This window comes from Sphaerodactylus townsendi, linkage group LG02 (assembly GCF_021028975.2).
Source record: "Sphaerodactylus townsendi isolate TG3544 linkage group LG02, MPM_Stown_v2.3, whole genome shotgun sequence".
Classification (NCBI taxonomy): domain Eukaryota; kingdom Metazoa; phylum Chordata; class Lepidosauria; order Squamata; family Sphaerodactylidae; genus Sphaerodactylus; species Sphaerodactylus townsendi.
The window spans coordinates 148596446-148608720 of record NC_059426.1 but is presented as its reverse complement, the minus strand read 5'-3'; positions in this window follow the sequence as shown (position 1 = coordinate 148608720).

Sequence of the window (12275 nt, the reverse complement as noted above, 5' to 3'; positions counted from 1 at the left end):
AATAAATCAGTCTAGTACAGCACTGTCTAATGTGGCTGTTAGTCTCTCCCAAGTATGCTTTCAAGTCTCAGTACCAAAGTTCCTGTTTAACTGGAGATACCTGAAGCTATTACTGAAGCTATTACTCCCCTCTGCACTCAAAAACTCCTCCCCACTATTCAGCAATCGAGTCAACTTTACTTCTAACTGGACATCAAGAAACACATCCTTAAGTTCACAAGCACTACTCCCCCTGTGTATAAAGCAGTTCTGATAACCCTAATCTCCTTCCTCGCCCCTCATTCTGCTAAATCAACTAAGAGGGCCTTCCTCAAGCCACCTAGTTGATAACATGCTGACTTAATCATTATATGCCTAAAGTTGCTTGCTAGTTATGCCTGCTGACAATATTCTTTCTACCAACTGCAGATATGGTCTAAACCGTGATGAAGGCCAGGTCTAAATATCAAAGTCCATTTCTCCTTTGGGATGGAATGGGATGGGACCTGAGGATCCCCTGGAATTACAGCTCATCTCCAGACTACAGACTCAGTTCCCCTGGAGAAAACAGATGCTTTGGTGGGTGGAATCTATGGCATTGTACCCTACTGAGGTCCCTATCCACCCCAGACTCCATCTCCAAATCTTCAGGAGTTTCCCAACTCGGATCTGGCCAGTGGTGGAGCTACAAGGGGACAGGGTGTGTGTGCGCCATGCACTGCCCCCCCCCCCCCCCGCGGCACCCCCCTTCCCACACTTATCTTAGTTCCTTTCCTTTTCCTAGAACATTTCCGGCTGAAAAAAAGGCCTGTTCACAGTACAGGCTAAAAATGGCCTGAGGAACTACAGCTCCCAGAAGAGCTTGGGACTCACAAGGTCTCCTGGGAAGTATAGTTCCCATTAGGTCGTTTTTAAAACCTGAACTGTGAATAGGTCTTTTTTTCAGCCTGAAAAAGTTCTAGGAAAAGGAGGGCTGCTGCGGAAAATATAGACTGCGCACCGGCGCAGTTTGGCCCAGCTATGCCTCTGGATCTGGCAACCCTGTGTCCTCCTATGCCCTGTCTGCAGCCAGTGAGAACCTATTTCCCCTATGAACAATGTGTAGCAAACAAATTCTCTTTTCTGTACAGCTTGAAAGGAACAAAATGGTGCTTAACTCCAACAGGCAGCCAAGTAATCCACATTATTTCTTGTGGGGAGGGAGAGCTCACAGCAAAAACCTTTTTGGAGGAGTTTGCATAAATGGAAACTCCATCATCCCCCTCCCCCTCGGCAGGGCTGGAGAAAGCAAAAACCCTGGACTCTGTTCAGCCTGTCTGTGCATCATTTTAAGACAGGAGGGAACAACAGGGATGAAACAGCTGGTAATTATGGATTATACCTGCCTTGATGTTTCAGTGAATAAATAAACCATTAACTTATAAGAAACTGGGTTTTGTTGTTTTGTTGTGCAATAGATGACACCTTAAATCCTGGGTCAGTCATTCTACTCATCAGTAACCATTCAGTTTTGTTGGAATTAAACTGTAGTTTATTAGCCTTCAAAACTACTTCTAGACAACAGCTTAGGGTTTCAGAAGCCTCTCTGGGATCAGCTAGAAGCATGAGATAAAAGCTGAGTATCATCTTCATTTTGGTGGCAACTCAACCAAGCTCCTGTATTAAGGGGGACAGCTAACTAGTGTTCACAAATTGGTTTTAAACATGCATAAATATGTTCTGATTTTTGATTATCAGTCCCTTCTTAGAAGGAGACCCTTGCTTGTGACTTGCTTACTTTTGGAAAGAAATAATTAATGGGCTCAAGTAATCTCTCTCCTTTTAAAAAAATGGATGGGGTTATCACAGTCTTTCAAATTAATCAGTGTTGAAAGTATAAATAGTTGTTTTAATAAAAAGATACAAACAATTATCTAGTAATATTTAAAAAAAACATTTGCACTTGTTTAAATGAACCCCAAATGAACTAAAATGTTGAAGTGCTAGAAGATTAATGTTCTGATGAAGGAAAGAGAAGGAGACACCTAGGACTTCTTATGTGCATACCTATCGCTGAATTGGGTCTGACCAGAATGTGCATAGGATGAAAGTCTTTGAAAAATGCTAGCTAAAGAATTAAGCAATTTTGACCCTCATATAGAGCTGTGAGAAAGGAAAAGTTAAGACTGAGTATACTTTGGGGTTGGCAATAGCTTGAGAAGGGATATTGTTTGTAGGTCAAGTGTGGTCTTTGTGCTCTATTTCTGACATTAACATTTAACAGATTTTCAGACGCAGGAATGCCTCCCAAGAGTTCATACATGTGTTTCAGATGTAACATGAGAAGTGACCCTGAAACTATGAGGTGTGTGATTACTTAACTCTTATGACCAGAACTAATATTCTTTCTATCAGGCAAATAATTTAATTTAACGTAGTTGTAAGTACTACAGGAAAAGTAAATGAGGAGACCCAGTGCATGAGTCCCCACTTCCAGAGTCATTATCAAATGTACATGGTTTTCCCACTGATGCTTATTAGGAGGTTCTGAAAGCAAGAAAAAATGTGGAAAATGTATTTATAAATAACACACACATATGTTTATTTACCTAAAACTATGAAATGCCGGTTGCATTTCATGGTTATTGGATTCTGGGCTTAAAACAGAGAGGTCTGGAGCTTAAAACAGAGAGGTCAAGGAGCCACCACAAATGGAAAACAAGATTATACCATTCCCTCTGTGTTCTGCCAAAGACTAACACTGGTCTTTTCTGCACAGCAGAAATAAAATGTTCTGCAGAGATTTTTAAAAGATCTGTGTTGGTGTTTTGTGTTGCTCTGGGTAGAGAACACAAGTGTTGCCAGCCAAAACAGTTCTTCCCACCTGCTGGCCAACAGAGCTCTTGTCAATTTCATAGTTGTGTCTGCCATTTTGTGTGCTGCTACAGAGATTCTCCTGCCTCCACCATTTGGTCAAGGTTTTCCACAGAGGTTTCCTTTGCTTACAGCTCATCCGCTCATGAGTTCACTGTAAAAAGTACACATGCCACTTTTCCTTTTTTGTTTGTTTGTCTTTTGAGGGGAATGTCTGCGAAGCTACGATGACACAAATATGAGCATACTGCAGCTTCTCTCATTGTGTCTGAATAGCTTCATGGACAGCTCCCTCAAAATGAAAAGAAAAAGAAAAAAGGAACAATGACACATGCATGGGATTGCCAGGCAAAACAAACTTTGTATCGTCGAAGGTTTTCACGGCCAGAATCACTGGGGTGCTGTGTAGTTTCTGGGCTGTATGGCCATGTTCTGCTAGAACATGGCCATACAGCCTGGAAATCACACAGCACCCCAAAACAATCTTTATTCATCTACTTTTTACAGTGAAATAACAAATGAATGAGCTACAAGGAAAGGAAATCTCCATGGGAAATCTTCACCAAATAATGGAGGCTCCTCTGAGGAAATGAAAGTAAGAGCTGGGGAGAGGAGGAGGGAAAAATGAAGCATCTCCTACCTGATTTTGTTTGCTCAGCAAGCAGGAGGCATCTTCAACCTAAGTTGGGGGGGAAAAGATTGCTCGTTTAATGATTTTTTAAAAAAACTCGGGTTGAGATAAATAAAACATCCTGAAGACGCTTTGGGGGAGAGAGCTGTGTGAATTTCTTCCCCAAAATGCTTTTTATAATGTTTTCAAGATGTTATATTTCTGCTGTGCAGAAAAGACTACTATAAGAAAGCAGATAACCTTAACCTTTGCATTATGTGAATATGATTGTTTGGTGCAACAACCCCTTGAGTGTTCAGACTTGAGTCAAACAATCAGTTTAAGGTCTCCTGTTCTGCACCAATTCCATTCTTTTCTAATTGGCTTGATGAAACTTTTGAAGGGAAATTCTAGGACCTTGATGGTCCAGATATGGATTTGTTAAAATGGAAGTGCATGCAATTACTGTCCCATGATCACCTCTGTCAGGCTAATGTTTGATTGCATATCTTCATGGGGCCAGGAAAAAAAATGCTTAATTGACCCCATCTTAAACACTCTAGGTTTGATTCACTATGGTAAGGCAGTACTAATGAGTGTCATAATTGTAATTTCTCTTTAGTCCAGTCCAGAACCTTTAATAGGCATATAATCAAGAAAATGTCAAACATTTCCAGATACATTAAAAATCACTCATTGTTACAATGTAAAACACACCTTAAAAATACAGCAACTGCTTCCGAAATTTCTACATTGGAACTGTTCAAGAGCTGAACCATTTTTCTTTTATTGGAGAATAGTGTGAATCCTGTTGGTAACAGTGCCCACAAGTCAGCTCTAAAATTGTTATACTTTGAACAATACAGCAAAATATGAGAAATTGAGTCCGATGTATAGGGACAGTACCAGCAGTGACGTTTGTTATATGGAATGTTGAGAAAGCGCCCTTGGAGATAGACTGAGGGAAAAGAGTTGCATCTTACTCTGGTTATGGCCCATCTACTCTTGTAATCAACTAGTTGTTCCAAATATACAGCCAAGCTTGTTTTCTGGGGAATAATCCCAAGGTATAGCAGGGAGCAAGAGCTTTGCGCTGTGCTCAAAAGAGATCGATATTCCAGATCATATAGTCTGGTCTTTAGGCGGTGATAAATCTCTGTGGTGGGAAGCATATTCAGAGACTCCCATGAAAAACCCAAGGAGATTTTTTTTTTCTCAATATGCAACCACCATTTCGAAAGCTGGAGCTCCCTCATTTCTAGCAAGGTTAAACTTTCCAGATCTGAACAGAAACAGAAACACAACCAAACCTTGAATGTTATAGTCCATGCCCTAGTTTCTAGTAAATGCTGTCCTGATTCCAAGCAAAGAACATTGTAAGGGACACAACATTTCTCTTTAGTGGTGTCCAGTTTCAACATGGGTTATTCTTTTAGAGGGGAAGTGACAAAAACAAATGTAGCAGGTCAGATAAAATATTGGATACCAAATAATGTTTGCTGTATGTTTTGCTTGCAGAAGGAGGATGGCTTTCCATTTGACAATATTATGGGGTTCACCGATTCCAGTAAATAGCCATTGGAGATTGTTAGTTATCTTGGGGCCAATTCTTACTTTACATTTTGTACCTGGGTACAGATATCAGAATTTGGGCTACACATATTTTGAGTTAGGGATATATGAACCTGCACAGTTTCTCGTCGTTTAGGACTTCTAATGTTCAAGGAGTGCAAATTCTTTTGGTGTAACATTTCAGAATTCTGAACTTGGCTGCTTTGATTTTTGTCAGTTGTCTTTGCCAGATTTTTATACACCAATTTTAGCACTGAACACTTTTCTAATTGATTTTAATGCCTTAGGTGTATATTGTCCCAATTGCTGCATAATTATTAAACTTTTTTTAAAATTAGAGTAATAGGTGGAAAAGGATACCACAGCTGCTTCTGAATATTTTATGTTATGAGCACAAAATGTTGTGCTCAAATGTTATGAGCACAGGATGATGTGTACTTCCTGGGAAGCACATGCATTCTGTATTTGAGTATTCACACAAGACACAAAATGAGAATCAGTTCTCCGGACACATAAAAAACAAAACAAAAAGAATGCTTCATCGTAGCAGGTCACCCAGCTGTCCCAAAAGGTAGACTTGTTGCTTTGCCTTCTGCAAGAGAAATGAACTATATCAAGCCTCTATTCTTCAATGAAAATAAAAAGGATATGTGAATGTTACACCGCATTTTATGGCTGTCACAAATGAAATATCATCAACTTGCTCAGTAAACAGGATTATCGAAAGTACTGGAGGGCAGTATGGAGATGATGGAATGCGAGAATAAGCAGTGCCTTTACTTTGATATTCTGGCACGTGACCTGCAGTATTATTGCCTCAAAGGATTCTTTTTTTCTTAAAATAAGAAAGCCATTCATATTGTTTCTGGGTGCTCCAAATTACACATGAGGTCTAGCTGGAAAATAGGAGAGAGAGAGAGGGAGAGGGAGAGGGAGAGAGAGAGACTCTTACAAACTGCCAATGCTGATAGCATTTCACTGTCCATGGTTCAGGCCTATTAATATATATTGGCTTCACTGACTATTTTGTGTGAATTTGCAAAAAGTGAATGCTTTAGAAAGCATGGCACCAATGCCTACATGGGAATCAAGTAAGAGAGTGAAATAGGGAGCAAGGACCTAAGTTTAATGCAGTGACCCGTTTCTTTACATCTGATTTCCCTCCCACTCATGCTTCATCAAAATATTTCAGCAATCTTTTAAAAACACGTCTTTTTTTAAAAAAAAATCTCACCTGGTGTAGGGATATAAAGGTATTGCATACAAATAGATTTATATTAATAAAATTCTATGTAACTCTGTGATTTTTTTAAAAAAAATCAAAATAATTCTAGAATAGCAATAATTTAAATCTAAATTCACAAAAGGCTAAAAAGTACTGTACCACTGCAGACTCACAGTACATTATGTGAGTTTAGAAATTTGTAACTCTGCTTAGGACTTGCACTGTGAGTAAATACTTTGCACTGTAAATATTTTGTGTAGTAATCAGTTTACCAGGAAATAATGTACTTTATCACATATGTGGAGAAATGCATTTTTATTTAGAGGTTTGAATTGAGCAGAACCTTCATCTTAAGTTTTAAAAAGTTTCTCTATCTCTTTCTCCCTTTGCATGGCTGCCAGTCAGTGTGTTCAGGCCAGGAGGAAAAACTCCAGTGAATTATGTAGGAGCCCCCGGTTTATTTTCATGTTCCACATGAACATTTATGTCATTTAAGTCGTTTGCGTACATTTACGTAGTTTATGTAGATTCCGTTTTTCCAATGTTCTGATTGACTGCAGCTAAGGGGTGGGGAGTGCAGGCGGCAAAGCCGGAAAAATGAACAGGCCCATCTCCCCTGGTGTTTGCATGGGAGTGAGACGGGTGCGAGCTTTTTCAAACGAACTGCCAATTTCATTGTTTTTTGAAAGCCACAGGATAAGGGAAATCTCACGGGGTGGCCCCGAGTGAAGCCCGGAAGCCAGGCCAGAACTGGGGTGTTTTACCTCCCTATCCCAGGATATTTTGTCCATGGGGAAAATGCCAGTGGGAGGGGAAAGAGAGATGATAAAACCCCCAACAATGAGAAGGATCCCTTTCTCTCTTTGTGCTGATTTTTTAAAAAGCAGACAGAACTCTTACCAGAGGTCTGTAGAAGACAGCCATTGCTATGTGACGGCCTATACTGAGCAGAGGCTTCAAGGAAATGCAAACCCTTTTGAACATCTGTAAACTTATGTGAAAGAGCCAGCCTTATATTTAACATCTACTAGGGCAGGTACAGAGAGAGGGACAGAGGAAACTATTTTACCTTTTTTTAAACAAAATCCCTTGCTCAATCTGGTGCTGTGCTGAAGGTGTGGACATTTTCTTTTTAATAAGCACTTTATAATTTTTGATACTAGTAGTGGTTCTCTGTACCATATAGACTTCCACTATCTTGGACATGCTATTTTAAGGAAGTGTTGGAAGAAAATGGTGGGGCAATCAGTTGGCAGTGATGCACAAGGCAGTAATCCATCCCTATGATAACTAGACTCTAGATAGTGGTAGATGCAGAGGCAGGGCATCAGAACTGGAAAGAGAAGCTGGGAGCCCTGGCCCTCCCAGTGGGCAACTCCTACAAAGGCCAGGTGGTAAGAGCAGCTTAAACAGAAACAGGGAAAATCTCCAGGTTTTGGGAAAACTTTGGAAGTCACAATGAGATATTGGCTGCAGGTCAAAGCAGGAATGTCCGCCACAGCATATAGGCTATGCAATACTGTCTTCCCTACTCTAATCACAATTGCTGGATTGAATTTCAGTTACTGTGACCCAAGAATGTGGAAAGGTTGTTTGGGGAATCTGGGGATGTGATTTTGTTCCTTGTCTATGAAGGCTAATTAAAGCTCATAGGATGGAATTGTCCAACTAAATCTTACCAAAGTAAATGTCTCTTAAAAGATTTGTATTGCTAGCTATTTTGAAGGAGGCAGTTGTAAATCTTCACTTCAAATTTAAAAACACACACACTAAAACACTACAAATAACTATACTGTGGAAAATACACCATTTTTCTTGTCGTATAGTGACATGCCTCTGAAGATGCCAGCCATAGATGTGGGTGAATCATGAGGGCCAAAAACTACCAGACCATGGCCACACAGCTTTGAAAACCCAGAACAGCCAGCAATTTCATTTATTGTTCGTTGTATATATTATACTGTGATTCCATTCCATTGTGGCAATCTTCAGACATGAAATCCAGTTTAATGCCTATGTTATAGTGTGTTTTAGTTCATTCTCTAACTTTGCAATCTGATTTTATTTCATTCCTAACTCTATATATCAAACTGTTCTCACTTTTTAATTGTTCAATCCACCCCAAGTGAGAAAGGTGACTGATAAATGAAGTAAGTAAATACACTGTCAAAATTTGCTTTGAGCAATTATCTGGTGGAACCCAGTGTTAATTCATTTGCTGATTTCCTGAGCAATGGAAAGGGCATTCTACGGCAGCAGAAACCTATCTGGCTTAAGGGCTGGCACTGATATATTTATTTTAAACTTAATCATTGAAATGTAGTATGTAATTCAACTTTCCTGACAGCTTGCATTGGATTTTTCTAGAGAAAAACAGTGAAAATTAACAAACAAGCAAAACAATCTTACGCTAAAATGAACGGATGCCGAGTATTTCATCAGTGATCCCAATAGAAACAAGGCTGACCCTTCAATGTTCAATCACAATTTATCTAAACCAGTCATGTAAGATTCATTATGAGTATTATGCAGTCCTATAACTGAAACAATAGCCTGTAGAGAGGCATACATTCTTTTCAGGAATTAGCAGATTAGCCAACTTCATTGTCTTTTCATGATCTGTCTCTAACCTACCTTTTTTCCCAATTTCATGTGAATGATGGAATGTCTACAATGAATGATGGAATAAATTACATACCTATTTTGTTGCAACTTTCAGTTTCTACTGCTTGTTTATTTCACGTTTTTATCCAGGCTACCAGTAAACACAAAACATACCAGGACTTATTTGCATTGCTGAAATATCACAGAGAAGAAGCCAGTAATCATACATGCACCATTGCACCAACCCCACCTCTATTATGTTTCCTCAGGTGTTCCCAGGGAAAGCGCCTTGGTATACTGAGGAGCTGCATCATATGAAGAGGGAACTCAGATGGCTAGAGTGAGTGTGGAGGAAATTTTGTGATGAAGCTGTGTGATCATCTAATGAAGGCCTATGGCAATGAAGATCGGTGAAGAGGGACTACTTCTCATCCTCTCTCGTGTCCACAAGCTCCCGCCCAGCTCAATTGCTCCAAACTCTCTCAGCCCCATCTACTTGACAAGGTCTCTGCTGTGAGGAGAGGAAGGGAAAGGAGTTTGTAAGTCCCTTTGAGTTTTCTTACAGGAGAGAAAGGGGGTGGGCATAAATCCAAAAATCCTCCTCCTCCTCCTCCTCCTCCTCCTCCTCCTTTCCTCCTCCTCCTCCTCCTCCTTCTTCTTCTTCTTCTTCTTTTTCTTCTCCTCCTCTACCACCTGTGAGAACATACCAGTTTCAGCATCTGTCACTTACTGATGAAATACAAGGCATGCTCTATCATCAGCAGAAAGTATTATTGCAAATGCTGAAGTATAAGATGTACAGAAACCTCAAACAACTTGAGTGGACTATTCATATCTCGGCTTCATGCCTGATAAAATTGATGGTGCTTATTCCTGTTAAGAGCTGTCAAACTGACTAAAAAATGTTGGGTTGATTAATAATCTATCTACAGGTGCCTTTTTGAGATATTGAAGGAAATGTGCGATAACTTCCAATTTAATAAACAAGGGCCATTACTCATTGTTAGAGGGGGGAAAGTCATCTCTAATATTCTCCTTTTAATTACCTGGTGTAATAACATGCCAGGACCAAAATAGCCTATGAAAACAAACACATCTACCCTTCATTCTCAGTCTCAACAATTTTTTTAAAAAAGTGCTCCACTGTTCAAAATGGCCCCCAACTGATTTCAGTTAACATATGATTTACCATGTAAAACATTTACCATGTAAAACTTGCAGGTGGAATTTCAGCACCCAGCTTGAAGAGCATCATAAAGACAGTGGGGGCCCTTCTGTGCAGTCCTACTTGGAAATAAGTTCCATTTTATTCAGTGTAGCTTACTCCCTGAGACGTGTCCTTAGGATGGCAAGCCAGTGGAAACTCCTTTGTACAGACTGGCTCCATTGCAGGTTTCTATCTATCTTGGCATACGATGTAAAGGGATTGGAGCAGGGTGAAAATAGACATGCCAGAAATTTCTTTTCGCTTGCCATTCCCTCTTTCTTGCTCTGCAAAACATCTGCTAAGACCTCATTCATCACAGTGATAGCTGTGAATAAATAGCTGTGTAATACCCCAAGGTCTTGTCTGCTTCAGTGGTGTAACGCCTAACCTCTTCTCCATTAAAGGGAAGCCAACATGTACCTTTGTCAGCCTGTCAGCAGACACATCTCTCCTGGCACTATTTGTTCAGCCCCACCAGGCAATTCAGCCTTCGGCAAATGTTTCATTTTGCACAAAGCTACGCATAGGAGTTTTCTTATTTTAAAAAAGAGTGTGCATTATATGTTATTTTGTAATAGCTTAATGTTTATGTTTACAGGGGGCAGGGGTTTTTGTGTGTGTGTGTGTATTTGACTCTTGGGCTTTATTGGGTTATCAGAAAGTTTCACTTCTGTTTTTCCAAACATTTCTCTCTCTCTCACTCACTGGAATATTTAAGACAACATTTTGCTGCACTTCCAAAGAACAGTGGATAACATTCTCAATAAACAGCTTATCTGACTGCACCTTTTCCTGCAGTTTCAGTTCTCTAGCCAACATTTGACTGCAAAATGGCAATAGAAACTGAACTCCAAACTGACATAATCAAAATACATGGCTGGTGCCTTCAGGCTGTGTCTCAGACAACTTGCATCACATTGACATGGAGACACACTATGGAAATGCAACGTCATTCTGCAGCTGAATCTCACACAGCTGCATCTTAATTTTAACAGGCACCAGTGCATTCATATATGCACATAATAATTAGGGGAAAATGTCACCACATACTAACTTTCCAAAGTCAAATTTCATTGCAAGGTATCATGTAGATGTGTGTACACAAATGGTAGGGTTTTGTAGCCCATGGGAAAAATATATTCCCTTTTCATATCCTACTAATCTCAGGTGCCCTGACCTATGGCCCAAGCTAGCCCAATCTCATAATATCTCACAAACTAAGCAGTGGTGGCCTTGGTTAGTATTTGGATGGGAGATCACCAAAGGAATTCCAGGGTTGCTAAGCAGAGGCAGGAAAAGGCAAACCACCTCTGAACATTTTTTTGCCTTGAAAATCCCATAGTTATCAAAATCAACTGTGATTTGAAGGCCTTTTAAACACATATGGTCTCTGGTCAAACAAACTCAACACCTGAACTATGCACATTCACTGGAAGGGATGCAGAAGACCCCATTTGTACCAGAGATTGAATGTGTGCATCTATCCATGTGTAAGGTGAACCCCAATAAGAAAGATCTCTCTGCTAAGCCGGAACCTACAGAGTTAATAAAAACTTTGAAAAGTTTTATTTCTCTAAAAAGCATTGTCCTTGCAGATGTGCCAGAATGTGTGAAGCCTTGACCGCAGACTGCTTGCATGAAGAAAATAAGATAAGTCGTATCCTGTACTTGGGTGTCAAAACCCAAGGTCCCTCCGAGAAATATGTTTCGATGCGGTGTCCTTGTGATTCTCAGAAAAGCCACCTGCTCCTCTTCTCCTTCCAGCCCCCTCCCCAGGGAGCCTTGCTTCATGGTTATCTGACATGTAACTATCTCTTGAGCCAACAAACTGGTCGCCAACCCACGTATACCGGAAAGCACCCAAATTTAGACAAGACATAGACAGGAGGGAAGAGGAGGTAAAGCACTAATTAGCCAATCATTTATTCAATGAAGCTTGTTGATGTACCAGTATATAACCCAATGTATTGCTGCAAAACGGGGTCCTGGACCCAGCAAGCTTGCTGTTAAGAGCTCTGGAAATAAACTTTCACTGATTTTTCAACCATTTGCCTTTTTGCTACTGATTCGCGTGGTCTTGTGACTGATACTCAAGGGGCAGAGTTGTCACATGGAGTCAGGAATCCTGAACAAGCAAAGTTCTCTGCTGGAAAAAAGTGGTTGCTGTTGCATTTGCATACAACATCTAAATATTGTGCATACTGAATGTCCATAAATAGACCTTC